Consider the following 20,946-nt stretch of genomic DNA (forward strand, 5'->3'; position numbering starts at 1 on the left):
CCGTTTGAGTGGTTGCATCTAAGGCTGCCGTGAGATCCGTGTCTGTGCGGACATTAGAGTCGGTTAGCAGTTTACTCTCCAGATGCTCAAAGTTTTTCTGCAAGTCTTGTATCAAGTTAAACAAGGTAGCTACTGATTGGCAAATGTTCCCCAGTTGCGAGGCCTCCCTTTCAGACTCCATCATTGGCTGACTGGTACTGTCACGTACCTGATGGGAGACTGAATTGACGAGGTCGGCCTCACTTGTGTCACTAGCCATGACCCCGCTGATGTTGGAACAGAGGGAGTCTAGGGACCAGGGGGACAAGAGCGCCAGTGGTTGTTGCTTGCAGCTCTTGCAGATGATGACCTTGGAAGGCGGATGATCCTCTGATTTGGACACCGTAATAATAGACAGAGCAGGTTCTGTGGATTGCCAGACGTGCAGCAGAGCAAGGTAGGTAGTGAGGACAAGAGACTGGAGCAGAGTCATGGGATAGCCAGGGTCATCAACAGTCAGGCAGTGCGGTACAGAATCAGAAGGAAAAGCCAGGGTCAAGAGCAGAGCCGAAGTCAGGAACCGGTATCAGGAGAGTAATCGAAGTCGGGTCAAGAACAAGCCGGGTTGGTAATGGAGGAATCGTACAGGAACAAGCAGGACACGGGGGGGCTGAAGACCAGTCAGCACTGAACCTGAGCAGAGGCACTCCTTAAATGGGCCGTCTGGCGACAATCTTCGCCATGTGTGTGCACGTGTGCGTGATCATGCGTTCCTGCACGCATGCGCACAACCAGCAACTTTTCTGCGGAATTCCTATGCGCATGCGCGTTCCCGATCGCAATTCTTCTTGCCAGAAATCCATTACACAGTGACTCTCTGCCACCGTTCTCCTGTCTGCTTCCCACTGCAGCGCCGGCTTGGATAGGGGACGGGCACAGCTGACATCAGCTATCAAGCGTGCACTGACAACATATTTGGGATCCTTCCAGACGTTGGAACAGCTTTGCCATATCAGCTGACAGCGGACAATAGGCCTACTATAAGCTGAAGCTGAGTTAAAGGAGTGCACTTATATGATCCACAAGAGAATTATGGCCAACAAAGCTCTGAATCTGAGAATCTTCACTCAAAAAATTTAATTGTGTAAATACTAAGTTTAATCATCAAATCGTGAAAAGCAAACTCCTATTCACTTTGAGCACCCAGTCATTTGCAGATGTTTTGCACATGATAGGGTAATTTAAATAAATATTCACATGATAAGATTCTAAAATCTTTAGCACTCTGGTTCTCAACCTGTAGCCCAAGGGCTGCATGTGGTCCTCTGGCACTTTTTGTGTGGGCCTTGGGGCCCCTACACTTATTTGTTATTCCCAATTACCCTTTTATGGCAGTGATCTCTAGCAGTCTCGTGTAATGTGTCTCCAGTCTATGATATCTCTTAAAGCAGGTTACCAGTCTTCAGCAACTCCTATATCATGTTTTCTGGCCATCTCTTATTTCATGCCCGCAGTCTCTGATCATCTCTTGTATCATGTCCCCAATCTCTGATCACCTCTTGTATCATGTTTGCAGTCTTTGACCATCTCTTGTATCTTGTCCCCAAACTCTGATCATCTCTTGTATCATGTTTGAAGTCTCTGACAATCTTATATTGTGCCCATAGTTTCTTACGATCTCTTATGTCATGCTCGCAATCTCTGACCATCTCTTGTATCATGTCCCTAATCTTTGATCACCTCTTGTATCATGTCTGCATTCTCTGATCGCCTCTTGCATCATGTTTGCAGTCTCTGATCATCTCTTGTACCATGTCCCCAATCTCTGACCATCTCTTGTATCATGTCCTCAATCTCTGATCGCCGCTTGAATCATATCTGCAGTCTCTGACTATCTCTTGTATCATGTCTGTAGTCTCTGATCATCTCTTGTATTATGTCTGCAGTCTCTGATCATTTCTTGTATCATGTCCCCAATCTCTGGTTTTCTCTTTGTGTCATGTCTGCAGTCTCTGACCTTTTCTAGCATGATGTCCCCAATTTCTGATCACCTCTTGCATCATGTCTGCATTCTCTGACCATCTCTTGTGTCATGTCTGCAGTCTCTGATAATCTCATGTATCATGTCCCCAATCTCTGATCGCCTCTTGCATCATATCTGCAGTCTCTGAACATCTCTTTTATCATGTCCCCAATCTCTGATCACCTTTTGCATCATGTCTGCATTCTCTGACCATCTCTTGTGTCATGTCTGCAGTCTCTGATAATCTCATGTATCATGTCCCCAATCTCTGATCACCTTTTGCATCATGTCTGCATTCTCTGACCATCTCTTGCATCATATCTGCAGTCTCTGAGCATCTCTTGCGTCATATCTGCAGTCTCTGAGCATCTCTTGTATCACGTCGCCAATCTCTGATCATCTCTTGTATCATGTCTGTAGACTTTGATGTTATCCTGCTGTGTGTCTGCTGTCTCTATAGCTAGGTTTACTTCTATGCAGGTGTGGAATTGCATTTAAATCGCACACTTTCTCTCATCCACAGCAAAAACACACTGCTATCAGCCGTGCTGGATGCCAATAATTCCTAATGGCACCTACATGCATTGGAAACCTCAGCATGTTTTCCTGTGCTGGTAAAGGCATAGCACTATGCGGCTGAATTTTAGAAAAGTTGCAGGGACCTTTTCCATGTGTTTCTAGCAGATACAGCAGCCAGTTCAAATGAATAGGCTACTATGCCAGCGTAAATGCGACTAGTCATACATTATACCATTTTCTTGTACAATTTTCTTTTAGATTTACCAAAGCCATATAATATAAGGTCAAACCTAAACACTTTCAATTTGCGTGCAACCAGGCAGGCACTATAAAAAAAAACAAAGAAAATTGTATGATGTATGGCCAGCTTAACACTGAACATTCACTGAATTGTATCTGTGGCCCTTTGGTGACCTCAGAGGGCCACACTGGAGACCCCCCCATTATATTAAAGCGGAGCTCCACCCAAAAAGGAAAGTTCTGCTTTATGTACTGGTCCCCCACTCCTTGTGAAGAATTGGCACCTTTGTGGAGTGTGTACCTGACTTTGACAGGTATCCGCTCCCACTTCCGCTACAATCGCCTGGGCGATCAGAAGTGGCAGTTGTCCACCTGCCCTCCCTCCCCATAGTGTTCTGGGACACATGACAGGTCCCAGAAGACTACGTGACCATTCACAGAGCGCAACGCTTCTCACACATGCGTAGTGGGCACCCGGCTGTTAAGCCGCAAGCTGTCACAGCCGGATGCCCAGACTGAAGATGCCGACGATGGGGAACAAGGACAGCCAGTGAAACTGCCTGTGGTGAGGACACTGAGTGACCGAGGAACAGGTGAGCGGATGTTTTTTTTAAAAGTCAACAGCTTTGGGGAGTGTGTACCCGACTTTGACAGGTATCCGCTCCCACTTCCGCTGCAATCGCCTGGGCGATCAGAAGTGGCAGTTGTCCACCTGCCCTCCCTCCCCATAGTGTTCTGGGACACATGACAGGTCCCAGAAGACTACGTGACCATTCACAGAGCGCCACGCTTCTCACGCATGCGTAGTGGGCACCCGGTTGTTAAGCCGCAAGCTGTAACAGCCGGATGCCCAGACTGAAGATGCCGGTGATGGGGAGCAAGGACAGTCAGTGAAACTGCCTGAGGTGAAGACACTGCGTCACTGAGGGACAGGTGAGCGGCTGTTTTTTAAAAATCAACATCTACAGTTTTTGTAGCTGCTGACTTATTTTTTTTAGCTTTGACTGGAGCTGCGCTTTAAGAAAACTGACCGCCAATGTTTTAGCAAATCAGCCTCATTGCCTCTAAGATTGCCTCGTGTGTTTTTGTTTTTTGTTAATAAAGATGGCTTGAAAGAAAAAAAAAGTCTGCACGCGTCATTGGCAGCGGCGAGTCTGGTATGGTGTAGGAAGGGGCGGGCACAGAAGGTTCACGTGATTAATGGCGGACCGCGGTTTAGCACGACTGGGAGAGAGAGGCCGAGACCGGAACCGGAAGCTTAGAGGAACGGCTTGAAGAACGGTGTAGGCAGCAGAGTCGTGGTCGTAAGGGGTGTGTAAGAGCTAAATGGTGGCCGGGGAGCCGTAGTCGTACTATTATCGTTCCTTATTCCCTTCCTATACAGTACCGGGCCTCTCCTGTTCGGGCCTGTATGAATTGAGAAGCGCCGCTGAGCAGCACAGTGGTAGACAGTGTACGCTGACCTCTCTTGTAAACCGAAATAGACAAGGAGTTGAGTGGGGATGTGTGCGCCGTGCCTGTGTGCTCAGCAGAGCGGCTTCCTTCACCTTCCCTGCCTCTGAGAAGGCTGCGGGGTGTCATGGAAGCCAGTGGCGGCCTCAGTGTGGCCTGTTGTAGCTGAGCTTGGAGTAACCAAAGGTGTTGTGGCTGGTTCATCTCGTCGTTTTACTTAATGGCCCACCATTGAAGGAAACAGCCAGAATCTGGAGCTAATGTGCATGGCAACCAGTCAGCTTCTAGCTTGGCTTTCAATTTTAAAGCTCATCTGAACAAGCCAAAGAGAGAAGCTGATTGGTTGCCATGTACAGCGTCTCCGCATTCTGCCTCCTCCAGTTCTAGTAAATTGTCCCCAGTGTATTGTGTTTGATACCTGTAGTAAATAGGAATAAAAGTGAGCCGCTGTACACCGAAAGGCACTAATAACCTCCTAAGACCGACTATTGAATAAAGGTGCAGTGCTAAAACATCAATTCAATAAATATCAAAATAAAGTGCAAATGCCAACAACCTGAGAGATAAATCTATCAAACGGTATAACAAATCGCCAATGTACATTCTTAATAACAGGAAAATGAATAAAGTGACAGTAGTGCAAACTCACGTCCAAAAGGTGAATAATGGTGCTAAAGTGACAGTCTATATAATCAAAGAATGTGAAGCTTCTAATCAAGTGATCCACTATGCATCTTCTGGTGATCAAATATTTGAATTATACACTCACCAGATGCATAATTCCATCATGCATTTTGAGAAAATATCACATCTGCTCGCCTGTATGTGGGCGAGCAGACGGAACACTGGAAAGCAATCTGGAGATGGTGGAAAACAACGTAAAAATCTAGTGTGGCTCGTAAACAAAGATAAGTCCTAATATAAAAAGGTTCTGTAAAGATGATCCTGATTTTCCTTGACTTTGAGAAAACAAACTTAGCCCACCCAGAAAGGTGCTAAGAGATTTTGCATCCCATTTAATGATCCAGAGGCAAGTCCTTACCAGGATAGAGAATCCAGCTGACCTACTGAGACGTGATATTTTCTCAAAATGCATGATGGAATTATGCGTCTGCTGAGTGTGTAATTCGAATATTTGATCACCAGAAGATGCATAGTGAGTCACTTGATTAGAAGCTTCACATCCTTTGAATATTATATACTTTGTCACTTTAGCACCATTAATCACCTTTTGGACGTGCGTTTGCACTACTGTCACTTTATTCATTTTCCTGTTATTAAGAATATACGTTGGCGATTTTGTCATTTTGACATACCTTGGTTGATTTATCTGTCAGGTTGTTGGCATTTGCACTGTATATTGATAATTATCCTATTTATTGAATTGATGTTTTAGCGCTGCACCTTTATTCAATAGTGTTTGATACCTGTAATAAACATCCTTACTGCCAGGTAGGCAGAGGTATCCAGCAAAAGTTCTAGGGCTGGGTCACACCAGAAACTACACAGGTATGTGGTCTGCGTTCCTGTGCGATTTTTGCTGCCCATTCATTTGAATGGGCTGCAAATTGCACTGGAATGCAAAAAGTAGCACATGCACATCTTCTGAAAAATGTGCTATACCAAATCGCCTCATACCATGTGGTCTGGTGCCTGCAAACGCACTGCATTACCTAATCTGCATTTGTATTGCCACCCACAGCAGAACGCAAAGGCAGTGCGTTTTGAGTGCTGTGCAGGAAATGCGCATGGAATGCTCCTTGCATGGTTGGACTACACTTTGGTGTGAACCCATTCAAAGGGCTCATGTGTAGTGATGCGGTAAGGGCATTTTCTGACTCTCTTTTCCCCCCCCATTTACTAAACTAGAGCTGTTCAGCAAAGTCTGTTTTAGACTGCAGAGCCTTGCGACAGTGAGATGTGCTTTTCATCACATCACACATCCCCCCCCCCCTCTTCTTTTTTTTTTTTTTTTTTTTTTTTTTTACCTTTTCATAGTTACATGCAGGGCCATTCAGGTGCAGTAATATTAAAATGTGTTGCATAATATTGCACAACTCTGGAATGGAATGAAACCTGTTTTGATCTGAACATGACCCACAGAAAACTTTTTTTATTTCTGTGTGCTGTTGCAGTTAAAGGGGAACTAAACCCTTTAATCCGTTTCAGCCAAGGAAGCTTCCATCTTAGCCTGTTTTATCTGCAGCTGCCTTGGTGCTGCTCATAATATTAGTTATTACACCAGCTATTTGATGGTTTGGTTGACAGCAAAAGCGTTCACCCTTTAAATTGATAGGATGAGTGGCGCTTTAACCTGCGTTTATCCATGGGGGGAAAAACACAGGTAACTGCACTTAGTGTGAATGGGCCCCAATGCACTTTCCAAGTGTTGGTGTGTTGCGGTATCATTCATTCTGAATTCCACCCCTGTGCACCTTGCTGACAGATGTATGATGCAACGCTAACATGCAATGCGCTGCCTGAAATGATACAAGAGCCTTTCTTGGTGAGCTAGGCAGTCCATTCAAATGAAGAGGCAGCCTTAAAGTGGTAATAAACCCCAAAGTAATATGTTTTATATAGCAGCTTGCCAGTTCTTAGGTGAGGTTTTTGATTTTTTTTTTTTTCCTCCTTTATTTTCACGTGGTGATCCAGCCAGCAAGTCTGTTATTTTTCCTTTTACAGAACAAGCTGCCCTACAAAACTGTCAGACGTTTCATGGAGTCTATTTAAAGTGGACCTTTAGTCCGAAAATTAAGTCCTGGTAGTTCACTTGATGCTGGTTCCTTTTTAATATTTTCCATAGGTATACCTGCAAAAATAAGTGCTTATACTGTGTAAAATCCATTAATGCGCTGTTCTCCTCTGCACAGCCGTAGTTGCTCTTATTCTTGGCGCTGTGCCGATAATCAGCGAGTCACTAGAGACTGATCTGACATGCTAAAGATTCAATGCTGCATACTGAGTAATCATGATGAATAACAGACTGTGTCAATGGAGGACAGATTAGGGAAGGAGAAAAGAAAAGCAGGAGAGATGACAAGACCAACTCTGTTGCCAGGCAGGGGCATGGTCAAGCTGAATTCCCCCCCCCCCCAAAAAAAAAAAACTGCACTTGAGGAGCCTTGCAGTGTTTTTACAGCTGAAAACCACAGCTATCTGGCATTTTTGAGCCTCAAGCTTTGTGTTAGTATAATTTTTGCTGACAAATGCTAAAATAGTGACAAAACTTGCATTTTGAATGTAGCATTCTACAGCTAATGCTACTGGTGTTTTTATAATGTCCAGTGTGCTTGAGGCCTACAACGTAAAAGGATAGTGTTTTATCTCCCTGATATAATCTTTTCTCCATCAGCAGCAGCATAGGCAGCTGAGAACCTGGGTACAGTTGGTTACTGCAGCCTTCCCCTCTAGCTGAGCTAAGATATACAGTGGATATAAAAAGTCTACACCCCCCTGTTAAAATGTCAGCTTTCTGTGGTGTAAATAAATAGACAAAGATAAATAATTTTAGAACTTTTTCCACCTTTTAATGTAACCTATAAACTGTATTACTCAGTTGAACAACAAACTGAAATCCTGTAGGTGGAGGGATGTAAAAATAAACAACTAAAATAATATGGTTGCATAAGTGTGCACACCCTTAAACTAATACTTTCTTGAAGCACCTTTTTGATTTTATTACAGCACTCCGTGTTTTTGGGTATGGGTCTATCAGCATGGCACATCTTGACTTGGCAATATATGCCCACTCATCCTTGCAAAAACACTCCAAATCTGTCAGATTGTGAGGGCATCTCCTGTGCCCTCTTCAGATCACCCCACAAATTTTCGATCAGATTCAGATCTGGGCTCTGGCTGGGCATTCCAAAACTTGAATCTTCTTCTGGTGAAGCCATTGCTTTGTTGATTTGGATGTATGCTTTGAGTCGAAGGATTAAGTTCCTCTTCATGTTCAGCTTTCTAGCAGAAGCCTGAAGGTTTTTTTTAGCCAATATTGACTGGTATTTGGAACTGTTCATAATTCCCTCTACCTTGACTAAGGCCCCAGTTCCAGCTAAAGAAAAAAAGCCCCAAAATATGATGCTGTCACCACCACGCTTCACTGTGGGTATGGTGTCCTTTTGGTGATGTGCAGTGTTGTTTTTGCTCAAAACATATCTTTTGGAATTATGGCCAAAAAGTTCAACCTTGGTTTCATCAGACCATAACACCATTTTCCCACATGCTTTTGGGAGACTTCAGATGTGTTTTTGCTAAATTTATCTGGATTTGGATGTTTTTCTTCATAAGAAAAGGCTTCCGTCTTGCTACTCTACCCCATAGCCCAGATATATGAAGAATTCAGGAGGTTGTTGTCACATGTATCACACAGCCAATGTTGCTGTAGGTCTCTTGGCAGCCTCCCAGACCAGTTTTCTTCTCGTCTTTTCATCAATTGTGGAGGGACGTCCAGTTCTTGGTAAGGTCACTGTTGCGCCATATTTTCTCCGCTTGATGATGACTGTCTTCACTGTGTTCCATGGTATATCTAACTAAGGGGTGGGTGATGAAGATTTTTTTTTTTTTTTTTTTTTTACACTGATTGCTTTTACACCCATAAATGCTTTAAAAGCAATCATTTCTCCTTCTCTTTGGCTGCATTCTTGCGGCAGCGCTCCCGTCCGGCCGTTTATCTACATCGTCTGGACTGGAAGTGGTAAAGGTGGCAAGAAGAAACAGGAGCAATGCTGAAGGCACTTTACAGCATGTACTAATTATGCTGCTAGCATAAATATTAATGTGGAACGTATGTTCCTTGCTAAGGAACGTTCGTGTTTTTTTTTTTTTTTTATCAAGTGGTTATGGGTAAAGTTCCTCTTCAACACTGATAGAGGTGATTATAGTGGTCAGCTTTTATTTAGGCAAAATCTTTATCCCAAAAGTATAGAGGAAAAACAACCTATTGCAGTAACTGCTTAAAGTGGAATTAAATTCAAGCATTTGGGGCAGTTTGTTACAGAAGGAACATGCAATGTCTCTTCTGCAATAAAACAAACCTACCTGCCTGCTCCCAATTTTCTGTGAAATGTGCACTGAGCTGCACAAGCACCTCTCAGTCTACATTCTGTCACAGCGCATGTGCTCTGGGATGATGCACTCTTGCACGGGACTGGCATCATTCCGCAGCAGCCAGCGAGAACAGCTGCAGCCTGGCACCCAGAAGACACGGAGTAGAAGATGCCAGCGAGAGTCGGAGCATTGAAGGGACTTAAGTACTGCGACATTTAGCTCCACTTTGAAAAGTATTAGCTGGAGTTCAGCTTTAATTTGTGAATGAATTCCATCAAAACTGCTAGTCTATCTCTACCATCTTCCCCAGATTGACAATCCTGCTATCCAAAGGTGTCTTCATTGCTCTCTCATCCATAATGGAGACGCCTTAAGACAGCAATGTGTGTTACTGGCCCAATTACCAGGTAAACAGCCTAAAAAAAGAGAAAAGAAAAAGAAGAAATACAGCTAAAACGTAGGTTCAACTGTTCATAGAAAAACTAAAAAGGTTATTTGATCCAACCTGTCAACCGTGCTTGTGTCTGTATTTCTTTGTGCATGGAGTCAGTCTTTACTTAACAGAGCAGCATAAAGGCCATTACATGTAAATTAACATCTATCATATTTGAATATGAAAAGGTTAAAGTGACACTAAGGGTTCAGATGTTTTCTTTTAAAAATAACAAAGATCTCATACTTGCATGTTTTGCACAGAGATCCTCTCCTCTGAGTTCACCGTCGGTGCTCCTGGCTCCCCTCCCTCCCTTGCTGAGTGCCCCCAGAGTTAACTGCTTGCTCTAGGGGCACTCGTGCGTGCTTGCTCCTCAGCCTCTGTGTGTCCATAAGACAGAGGGTTGCTTGGCCAGCCCCCTGCTCCCTCCTTACTGTCTGACAGCAGCCTGAGCCAATGAGGCGGGAGAGACCAAGGATACCTGCTGCTCCCATTCATTTCACTGGATCGAGATAGGGCTTTTTAAGTACCGCAGTTTCACGCCATTCCATGAGTGTGCGCAATTTTAAAGCGTGATATGTTGTGTATCTACTAGCCGTGACATCCTCTTTCATATTTTACAAATTGGGGTATATTTTGTTTTTTTTTTTTTTTTTAATCAGTGTATATATTCATTTTTTAAAAACTGCGCATTTCCGTTTTCGGCTATGTGCATTTTGAATTTTTGGTTTCGGCACCAGAATTTTCATTTCGGTGCACCACTACTTTGTTGTATCGTTTTTCTGTGGCATATGCAAACAGTATGAAACCACGGGTAACAGCTCTGGGTAGGCATGCTTGAGAGTATTATTATTATTATACAGTATTTATAAAGCACCAATAGTTCACTCAGCGCTGTACATTACAAAGGGGGACAGAACATGTGACAACAATAACAATACAATGCAAAACATGAGGGGATCGAGGGCCCTGCTCTTTCGAGCTTACAATCTAGAAGGGAGTAGCTGCATGTGTTTTACCCAGAATTCTCAGAGTTGCCTGTAGACTTCTGGGATATAATCATATCCCAGGAATCGGTGTACAATGCACCCAAAAGGCAAAAGTGAGCTCTTTTTTTATTTTATTTATTTTTCCCTAAATGGTGTGTACTGCAATATATGCTGTGTGCTGTAGTATTGCAATGCATTCCCCTCTACTCTGTGCAATATGGTGCTTCTGTATTTCCCTTGTGATAGGTATACTTCACTTATTACCTCTGTGGTGTTACATATACATACACACTATATATATTATGCATGTGTATTTATATATTTGTACACTATATTAGGACCCCCTTCACTATTTTCGATTTTATGTTACAGCCATATATTACAGTGGTTTTAATCTACATTCAGTACCCCATAATGACAAAGTGAAAACAATTTTAGAAATGTCTGTGCATTTTATTAAAAATAAAAAAACTGAAATATCACATTGGCAGAAGTATTCAGACCCTTTGTAACAAAACTTGAAGTTTAGCTCCTGTTTCTCTTGATCGTTACTGAGATGTTTCTATACCTTGATTGGATTCATTTGCAGTACACCTGTTAGTCCTGTACACATGGTTTTATAGAAATATTCAGTACATTTCAGATGTTTATTAGAGTTTTATTTCTGCATATTCTGTTTTTGTTTTAGTGTTTTTTTTTTTGTTTTTTTAAGTCCAAGATTTTTTCTTTAGTTAAATAGGCAGTTAGAACATGATTTTGCTTAGTTTTGCAAGCTTTGCAGCTGAAAGTGGTGTGATGATATTGCTGTTTAGCATTATATTTTGCATATTATTGTGACTTTGCTTGGTGTCTGTAGGGTACGAATTGCGTTTTCCCCCCCAGTGGTTATGTCTGCATTGGTGACAAAATGGAGAGAGTTCATAGGTTTGTGAGGAACGTACCATACTTTGTGTGGAAGTTGTTAGAACAAGGTGGATTTTGTTTTTAGAAGAACTAATGTAAGGCTTCATACACACTAACGTTTTTCAAAGCTCCTAAAAGCAGTTGTCAGCATTTATTTATCTATTTTTCTGCTCCAGGAAGCTAAACCGTGTGATCCCATGTGTCCATGCACACTACTTTAGACTAGTAGCATTTTTCAAGCTTCATCTAGAAGAAAAAATGTTTTTGTAGAGTGTGTTTTTGTTTTTTTTGTTTTTTTTGTTTTTTTTTTTTACCTCTACATGTATTGTAAAAATGCTAATAAAACATTAACGTTTCTGAACACTACTAAAAACTGCTATTACCAGTGTTTTTTTTCCCCAGCGTTTTTTCCCAGGATTTTTAGAGCTTGGTGTGCATAATGTGCAACTTATGAATGGTAATTGCAATTCTTCTAATTGCCTTATGTTAAATGTTGCTGTGATCTGCACCAAAACTTAGTCTATACATTTTTACTCAACCATTGTGGCTTCTTTCATCTCCATTATTATTTTTATTTTCTTTAAATTTTTTTTTTTTTGTGTGTACAGTTTTTTTTTTCGACATAAAGGGCCAGTTTACTGCTGTTCGAATATTAGAGTGGCAGGACTGTGGCCAGCGGGAGTAGAAAATGCCTTGGCATTGATGGGAGTAAAAAAAAAATGCCATAGGCTTGGTGGCCTGTGGTAGTAAAAAAAATTCCAATATTAGTGTCAGTGGGAGGAATAGTGCCACATCACTGATGCCAGTGGAAGGAATAGTGCCCCTTCATTGGTGTCAGTGGGAGGACTAGTGCGTCCTCAGTGGGAGGAATAGTGCCCAATTTTTGGTGTCCGTGGAAGGACTAGTGCCTCGTATCAGTGGAAGGAATAGTGCAAGGGCCAGATAAAGGAAAGCAAAGGGCCGCAGTTTGGAGACCCCTGTTGTAGACCAAGACCTTTAGTACCCACTTTTATGTTCTGGAATTTGCTTGCTTGGAATACCTGCTTGTAACCTAAGCTTCTATGCTGTGCTTTAGTAGAAGAACTAAAGGCAAAACGTTTTTGTATGGCATAAGCAAGAGTTGGAACACCTGTAAGGTTATTTTTGCCATCTGTGTTCTATTTCCCTACTCTTCATGTTCCATAGCCACGACCGAGGTATTCCCTCTAATAAGGGAAATCCTTTGTCATCAGAACTAGTGTCACGGTTAAAAGAAATACCCACTATTCCTGTTCTGGGGATAACCCAAATTTTTTTTTTTTCAGTAATAATGGAAAACAGGACTAATAGAGAATGTGAAACTCCCTAACATGGGCAGACAGCAATAAAAACTTGACAGGTGTTCAAAGCCCTCTCAACTCTTTCCGAAACTTACAAAAACAAAAAAAATAAACCTCACAATCCTATTCATTTATTTTCCATTCAGCCCATTGGATGATTCCCTTATCCATACAAGAAAGGTGGATGGAAGAATCTCCCCACTGTACCATTGTACTCTGACAGCGGGACTCTGCCGTTGTCAGACAAAACTGACCAGCAGCTGCAGTCACTGATCAATCAGTTTTCCAACATTTCCATTCGTCAGAAGTCCATCATTAGATCAACTAGATCCTAGCTTGTAAGCTCGAAAGAGCAGGGCCCTCGATCCCCTCATGTTTTGCATTGTATTGGTATTGTTCTGTCACATGTTCTGTCCCCCTTTGTAATGTACAGCGCTGAGCGAACTATTGGTGCTTTATAAATACTGTATAATAATAATAATAACAACTTCTGTCGAGCAGGAATGACCATAGACTGATTCAAATTTGGCCAGTCCCTGCTGCTAAACTTAAGAACAAAAACATATTACAGCTTACCAGGTCCTTTGGTGTTGGTGGTTGTGTTAGTCTTAATTTTCAATGCTTATGCACATGGATGTTTTCAGGTGCAAATGTCCTATAACGTGATTTCCTGGGATTTTCAAACACCCGGGGAGCCACATTTTTGTGTATGTGTATATAAAGGCATAGGCTAGTTTAAGCTGAGCAGTTGTACTATATTGATTTTTATCATATTTCTATGGAACTTTTTTTTTTAGTGAATGGAGTCCAGTTTAGAATCCAACAAGTGCAAATGTTTAATATTTCACATTCTATTTCTGCCACTGCAAGTCATGTAGTGAGCACTTTGAAGTTCAAATAGTGCTCACTGTGATCACAAGGTACAGAGCCACTCCTGGGCTTTTTTGTTTTGCCTGTGATATGCACAGGTTGATCACAGGCACTGAAAATAAGGATGCTGTAGAAATGGGAAGAGAGAGCCTGGCTGATGCACATCTCGCCCAGCCTGAGTGGTTAACGGGTAAAAGCAGCCCGGAGGTGGGGCAGAACATGTTGTGGGCATGGCTTGAGCTGAGGCTGCTTTAACCTGTTAAACACTTCTGCTGGGCAAGGTGTACGGCAGTCGGGCTATATCTTCCTGTTTCTACATCGTGCTTTGGGTCTCGATGAACCTTTCCCCAGCCTGCACCCTCACTAGTCAGCGGCATCCAATTCATCAGATCCTGTTAGCCTGAGCAGGGGCCACTAAGCATTTATCATGGGTCATACTGTAAAAAAGGATGTTTTAAAACTTCCAGTGCGAACAGCCCTCAATCTGCTGTTTTAATTACAATGGCCAGTCATGGGGTGTTTTAAAGCAGTAGTAAACTTTTTGAAACCTACAACTTCACAAAACTCTTACTGAATCCTCGGACTGTCTACTTTGCAAAAAGGGGTCATTTGGGGGATATCTGTACTGTCCTGACATTTGTGGGCCTCCAGAAATTAGATTGGCTGTCAGTACTCCAGGATTGATCAATTTTCAGATATATACCATAGTTTGTGAACTCTTTCATACAGACTAAATACTTATTTGGGTTATTTTTACTAAGGAAATGTAGCAGAATACATCTTGGCCTAAATTTATGAGGAACAATTATTTGCAAACATTTATTTATTTTTTTTTGTTTGTTTATTATTCAAAATCTTCGGTCTTTTTTTTCGTTTTTTTAGCAAACAAACCCCGGGGGTGATTAAATATCACCAAAAGAAAGCTCTAGTGTGAACTAGTACGTCGCCTAGCCTGGCTATGCTGCTTGTCTGTAGTACTGTGGGTGGGCGACTAGTGGTTAAATGATATGTGCATATTTAAAGAAATGTATATAAAGTGGAAATCGTAAGTCTTTATCCTCCTTTCTGCTGACTGTTTCCAAGTTAAGGCGGAGCTCCACCCAAAAGGGGAAGTTCTGCTTTAAGGACTGGTCCCTTGCTTCCCGGGGGGGGGGGGGGGGGGGGTTGGATGGAGTGGGTAAGAGAAAAAACAAGGCCCACACTTGCAAGGAACCTCCATCATGCTTCATTGTTGCCTGCATACACTTATTGTACTGCTCTTCGGCCTTTCGAACAAACTGCTGTGGCCATATAGCTCATATTTTAACTCACCGGACAGAGCACTTGCTGCCATTTTTCTGAACCCCAGTTCAGGGCAGCCATCAGAAATTTTTGGGTCTCTTCCACAGCTTTAAGCCTGACCCTGACACCCCTACCCCCCCCCTTGGCCTAACCACCAACATTCCCCAGGGGCTGTCCCACCAAATCTGCCCACTGCAAAGAGACAGCCCAATCAAGTAAGGAGATATCTCCATATATTCAGCAGATAGCACAATCCAGCATAGAGAATGCCCCATGGGGCAAAGAGATGTACCCATATGTACAGCAAAGAGACATTCCAATCGAGTAGAGATGGCCCAATCCAGTAGAGGCATCCCCATTTGTTCATCAAAGAGCTCAATCCAGCAAAGAGACATCCCCATCCAGCAAAGATATATTCACCAAAGAGATTCTAGTCCAGGAAAGAGTATGCCCAATCCAGCAGAGACATCCCTATATAGCAGGGAGGTAGCCAAATTGGGCAACCGGACAATCCCATCCAGCAAAAACACAGCCCAACGCAACAAAGAGACAGTCACACCACAGGCCCACATCCAGCAACATTGTGAATCAATTTACCATTGTGAAGTCTAAAACTTGACTCCAAACCAGTCCACAGTGAGTACTGAAAGAGAGGGAGATAGTAGGGTGCATCTGCCTCAGAGACCTTCAGGTGTGGAGGGTGACAGATGGAAGAGGGCACCAGAGCAGCACTTCCAAGAGTTGAAGCATAGTGTCAAGCAAAAAGGGTGCTTCTAAGTGCAGTATTTCCAAATGTTTATTGCAATACTACACTTAGAAGCTCCTTCTTGCTTCCCTCTTGTTCAAAGTGAGCACTGAGCAGTCCTGCAGGCTACACACCATGCCGCTCTTCCACACATTTGAGCTGCAACTGGCATGGTGCCCAAACCAGAATCTGGTGTGCATGGAGAAGTGTAGTGCAGATGATATCACTCCACTTTCCCCCTTTAGCCGAACTCCTTTTGGTTGGGGCCTGGGCAGCAGTGCTGAAACAGGGTCATTCAGCAACCAGGGTGAAGATGCCAAACTGCAACCCCCCCCACCCCTTTCCCTATGTGACGTGCGCATGTGATTGTCTTTTGCAGATGAGTCTCACTCCCAGTTGCCAGGACACTTGTGTCAACATCGCTTTGCATCTCCAGGCCCACCATTCAGATTTCATGTGTACCTGGATGTAGGCAGCAATGTCATTGAGCTTCCCTTCTGTATGTTCTTTGCCCGTGTCAGTCTCCTTGCCCTGACTGTAAATAGTGCTGAGCCAGCCAGAGGCAAAACAAATAGCAGCGTGCACATGGGGTGAGGAAGGTAGAGCTTTCCAAATGGTACCTGCCTCCCCACATGGAAACTGTGGTGGAGGGGCTGCCCCTCTCCTGCCCCCCCCCCCCACACTATATGTTGGCCTTTGCGAAAGACATCCTATCTGATTTAGAGTGATCGTTGTGGACTTGCAGATATCGGACACAATATCTGCAATTAGCCGGAAGTGTCCCAAGACTTCCTGGAGCTGCTCTGGTACAGACGATGCAGAATGCACACTATACATAGAGCTGGGGCGTATTCTCTGACTTGGAATCACACGGATATCATTTTGTGATCACACCAGTTACCCTTCCTATATGTAGAAGATCAGGACGCTTTCCTGTAGACTGCTTTATCGGCCACCTTACTTTGTAATCTTTGAATTTTTGCAGGATCCTTTCACTGGGGAGGTCTTTATCTCCATTCCTCGGCGCTCCCTTTTTTGTGACCCTGACCAGACCTCTCCTGAGCCTGGGCAATAACCCCTGGGTGTCCAGCACTGTTTTGTCTGCCACCCCTCTGCCCCACACGTACCAAATCAATATCTATAGTCTTTCTTTCAATTGCTCTCTACACATTGCAGAACATCTGTACATTTTTCACCTGGTCACTTGGTTTGTGTTGTCTGGGCAGGCTAAGCAGGGGCACAATTAGAAATCATGGGGCCTTGTTAAGCCTCCCCCCTACTATACACATACAACCACCTCCTGTATACCCATGGATCTCCCACACCTGTCTGCATTACACTCAGACACACACACCACACCCCCAGATCTATGCCTTTCCTCCTATGAAGCTCCTCATTTGTCTTCTCTGCATGATGAAGATGTAGAGCATTCCGGTAATCCTAGCGCCGAATGGACCTAGGTTGATGTGGTACTCCGACCTTATTAGACTTCTAGCAGACACCCTATGGGCTTTGTGCCAAATATATTGTATCCCAAATATTGATTTAACAGCCTGTTCATGATTGCTGGTATTAATGACAATGGCTGTTGATGTCCTAAAAGATAGTAATTCCCACAGCGGTAAAAGCTAGAAGTCTACCTCCCGAAAACTTTTCCATCGTACTTTGAAGGATTACTTTCCCTGACGCGAGGAAAGATGATTTCACTCCAGGAAAAACTGCTGTAAGAATTCTATTTCTGCAATCAGGCCAGCATTAGACTTTGAACCCAAGTACCATCAAGGGAAAATCTCGGCCTTTGATATCTTATTCCAAAGATCCTTTACTTCCCATTTGTTGATCAAGACTTTCATGTAAAGTGTCTCCTTTTGTGCAGTCATCTGTGACTCTGGGATTTGATTATGGTACGCTTGGCTCTTCAAGGACTGCCCTTTTGAAACCATCAGGAATATTAATCTTTCTACTCTTACCCACAAAGTTGTTTTCCCTCTTGCCACCACCTCTGTGAGGTGTTTGAGCTGGCATTTTTGTCCTGCATAGAATGCTATGTGGTCTTATGCAAGGATAAAGTGGGGTTGAAGCCTAGAGCCTCTTTCTTTCCTAAGGTGATTTTTTTTTTTTTTTTTTTTTTTTTTTTTTACACCCTATTCCCCTTGACCAGTACATTCACTTATTACAGCTATTTGTATGCAAGCAACAATGTCTGCATTGTTTTTACTTGGGATGTACCGAAACTTTGGCCACGGAAATGTATTGGCTGAAAAATTTAGTGAGTACTGGTGCTGATACAGGGGACTAAGTGTACTGCAGATGTGATGGGGGGGCGTGGTAGAGAAAGGCAGGAGAGGGGCAGTGTATACAGTGACTGGCTGTCACTATATATCGGTGCCAGTTTTTAAATGTAATTACCGGCTTTTTTTTTTTTTTTCTTCACTATAACTCCAAGAATGAGCTGTCACTTTCCCTGGAGCTAAAGGAAACTAAGGGGCGGGGTCACTGGGTGATCCCGCTCCTTTGTTTCTTTTAGCCCTCTGAGAATGACCATTCCTTCTGAGTTCCACCCCTTCTGTCAAGTCGCCCTATACACTACACTAGGTCTGTGTGCTTCTTGGGCCTTTCTGCATCAGGTTGTAAGGTCCTTCTTGAGCTGTTGTCTCCAGTTCTGTTGTTTGTTTTAGTACTAGCATTGTAGGTGAAAGTCCTATATAATCCATGCATTATTTTTCATGTGTTCTGCTTATAACTATTCTAATGTACCTATCTTAAAATCTCCAGTAAAAAGTGCTTTCTATTTCTGACATGATTGTGTCCCATGAGTACTTGTGCTCACCTTGTAGTTGCGCATTCTTGCTGCAGCATCATAGACTTCTGTGCCAATGTTAAATGACAAGCTGAAGTCACTCCTTGGCTGCTAGGATGCAGACGGCTCCTGTCCTTCCTATTCAGAGGCACTATTGTACATTTAGGCCTAATGTTTTATGCATTGAAACATTGGCAGAATGCTTATAGCATTAAATATCTATTTGCAGAACTGTGGACCTTGTGTGCATGGACCCATAGCAATATTTACAACTGTGTTCAGATCTATCATTTAAAAAAAATAAAAATAGCATTACAGCTCTGAACACAGCTTCTTTTGTGCCAATGTGCATGACTCCTTTAATGTGAGAGTTAAACCCTCCCCTTAACCACTTCAAGTCCAGACACTTTCTCCCCCTTCCTGTCCAGGCCACATTTTGAATGACAATTGCACGGGCATGCAACACTGTACCGATGTGAATTTTTTTTGAGTCAGATAAAACTTTATTTTGGTGGTATTTATTCACCACTGGGATTTTTATTTTTTTCTTTGTATAAAAGAAAAAGTCCAAACATTTTGAAAGTGTTTTTTCTTATAAAATTTAGCAAATAAATCTTTCTTCATAAATCTTTGCCAAAATGTATACAGTTATCTTTTTAATTAAAAAAAAATAACCCAAATTAGTTTATAACCAAAAATTGTGTCATTTACATCTGCCAACATCCAATCTGATAGACGGTCTATTTCCATCCAATCGCCCATTGAGGACAGCGAGCTGTTCTGTGCCTGCGCTACAGCAATGCAGGGGACACATACCTGTCATCCGCTGAGCAAGTGGATCCGTTAAACAGATCCATGCTGTGTGAAAGCACCCTTACTGAACCCTCAACAGTAACATCAGTCTGTATCTGCAGTAAAGCATGCTTGTTAATACTCGCTGTGCAACCTAAGGGATTAATCCTTTGTATTGTGTAAAAGCAGTTTAATCCTGCCTTCTCTGATCCTCCCCTTTACGGTCCTCAATCCTGCAATAGTACAGGGCAGCAGTGGCACGTCTGCACATGCTCTGTCCGTGTATTGCTAGAGGGAGGATGGTGGATGTGCGGGTGTATGTGATCAGCACAGGACCAATCTGTGCTGTCTGGACAGAGGGTCCAGGGTCATGCAGCTTCATTGGACAGTCAGAGGAGAATAAAATCTCCTCCTACCAGATTAAACCGTGCTTGGCTGAATGCTAGAAGTCACAAGACTGCTATATACTGCTGAAAAGGTATTTAGCAGTTTATATTTGCTAAATTGAATTTTCATGTGTACCGTGCAAAGCCAGATATAGTGAAATCGGGGTCCTGGGTTTAGTAACCTTTTAACTGAACAAGCTGATTGCCTACCATGCACTGCTGCACCAGATTTTGCACTCTCCAATTTTAGTAAATCAACCCTTTTAAAGGGTAACGCCACTTTTATGGGGGAAAAAAATCAGCAAAAAAAAAAAAATAGTATATACCATTGCGACACAAGTCATATTGTACTTGAATGTTATTAAAAATTACCTTTTTTTCAATCTGCAGCACTGTAATTTTCTGTAAAATGCCAGTTGTTTCCTGCTTGTGTGATTTTGATACCTGATTTTCCCAGAAGTCTGTACTAAGATTCAAATCCGATTTTGAGCATCCACTGTAACATAAATCTCATTTTTGGTGAGATACACTCAAGGGGAAATCACGTCTTAAGTGATGCAGGCCCTGCAGCTTTCCTTGTTAGGTCCCTGCAGGTGCAGCAGCTGATTTGATAATTCTATAACCACTCCTACAAAGATTCACTCTGCATTAGGCCACAGACAAACAATCTACCATATTCCTTCTGTTGAACAGGTGCAAGCCCTGGTGCAGGTGGCACAGATAGACCTGAAAGATGTCTGTCTGCTCTGTTAATGTGGTGCATGTCAGTTATGTCCGACAGTTTCTTGCACCATTACAATGGAGCAGGAAGCTTAATTCCACAGATTGTAGGTGTTTAGACTCTCCTGGCAATCTGTACCATATTTTCAGGAGTGGTCCTCATATTCAACAACCTTGTTCTAAACATTGTGTCAGATTGTCTCATTTATCCCTGCTACGAATAGTAAAGTGATGGCCTGTACCATTGTTTTTCAAACCACAAACTGATAATGTAGATACTTCTGACATGAGCAAACTCTGGCTAAACACGTTGCCCAGTTTTGATGTGCATGTCTCTATTGCCATACCTATTAAAAATGTAATCCATAAAGAATGGAGTATTGTGGAGTTGTGGGGTATAATTGAATAGTGTGATTTGTGCTTATGTGGACTGATATTTTACT

General features: G+C 42.8%; 1 protein-coding gene across 2 annotated transcripts in view; it reads left to right on the top strand.

Annotated features, from left to right (window-relative positions):
- Positions 1-3,938: 3,938 nt before the first annotated feature.
- WDR33 (WD repeat domain 33) overlaps positions 3,939-20,946 on the top strand; it is a 126,178-nt gene continuing 109,170 nt past the window's right edge. For both annotated transcript variants that reach the window (XM_089665541.1, XM_089665545.1), the window contains exon 1: positions 3,939-4,072. The gene's annotated coding sequence lies outside the window, so the exon portion shown is untranslated. The remainder of the gene's footprint in view (positions 4,073-20,946) is intronic.

The sequence above is a fragment of the Staurois parvus genome, unplaced genomic scaffold (assembly GCF_062004578.1).
Source record: "Staurois parvus isolate SC_StPar_1 unplaced genomic scaffold, SC_StPar_1.0 ptg000049l, whole genome shotgun sequence".
NCBI lineage: Eukaryota > Metazoa > Chordata > Amphibia > Anura > Ranidae > Staurois > Staurois parvus.